Below are 990 nucleotides of genomic sequence, written 5' to 3' on the forward strand. Positions count from 1 at the left end.
ACAATACACTGTATGATTCCAGTCCATACATTTCAAAAACAGGAAAAACTACATTATTTGGGGATGTGTACACAGGTGCTAAAATTCGTTTTTTTTTTAATGCAAGGAAATAGGGCTGGGTGCAGTGGCTCACACCTGTAATACCAGCACTTTGGCAGGCTTGAGGCCAGAAGTTCAAGACTAGCCTAAGCAACATAGCAAGAAGTCACCACTACAGAAGATTAAAAAAATTAGCTGGCCGGGCACGGTGGCGCATGCCTGTAGTCCCAGCCACTCGGGAGGCTGAGGTGGGAGGATCACTTGAGCCCAGGAGTTCTGGGCTGTAGTGCGCTATGCCCATCGGGTGTCCGCACTAAGTTCGGCATCAATCTGGTGACCTCCCGGGAATGAGGGACCACTAAGTTGCCTAAGGAGGGGTGAACTGGCCCAGGTTGGAAACGGAGCAGGTCAGAACTCCTGTGCTGATCAGTAGTGGGATCGCGTCTGTGAATAGCCACTGCACTCCAGCCTGGGCAACATAGAGAGACCCCGTCTCTAAAAAATAAAAAATAAAAATTTTTTTTAAAGTTAGCTGGCTGGGTACAGTGGCTCACGCCTGTAATCCTAGCACTTTGGGAGGCCAAGGGCGGTGGATTTCCTGAGGTCAGGAGTTTGAGACCAGCCTGGCCAACATAGTGAAACCCCGTCTTTACTAAAAATACAAAAATTAGCCAGGTGTGGTGGTGGTTGCCTGTAATCCCAGCTAGTAGGGAGGCTGAGGCAGAACTGCTTAAACCCAGGAGGCAGAGGTTTCAGTGAGCCAAGATCATGCCACTGCACTCCAGCCTGGACAACAGAGCAAGACTCTGTCTCAAAAAAAAAAAAAAAAAATTAGCCGGGCATGGTGGCTCACGCCTGTAATCCTAGCACTTTGGGAGGCTAAGGTGGGTGGATCACCTGAGGTCAGGAGTTCAAGACCAGCCTGGCCAACATGGCAAAACCCCATCTTAA

At 49.5% G+C, this 990-nt stretch overlaps 1 long non-coding RNA gene across 1 annotated transcript in view; it reads left to right on the top strand.

Moving 5' to 3' along the window:
* The first annotated feature begins 241 nt into the window (after positions 1-241).
* LOC108300999 overlaps positions 242-990 on the top strand; it is an 18,183-nt gene continuing 17,434 nt past the window's right edge. The window contains exon 1 of the long non-coding RNA XR_001823687.2: positions 242-416. This is a non-coding gene — a long non-coding RNA (uncharacterized LOC108300999). The remainder of the gene's footprint in view (positions 417-990) is intronic.

The sequence above is a fragment of the Cebus imitator genome, unplaced genomic scaffold, assembly GCF_001604975.1.
Source record: "Cebus imitator isolate Cc_AM_T3 unplaced genomic scaffold, Cebus_imitator-1.0 Scaffold31, whole genome shotgun sequence".
NCBI lineage: Eukaryota > Metazoa > Chordata > Mammalia > Primates > Cebidae > Cebus > Cebus imitator.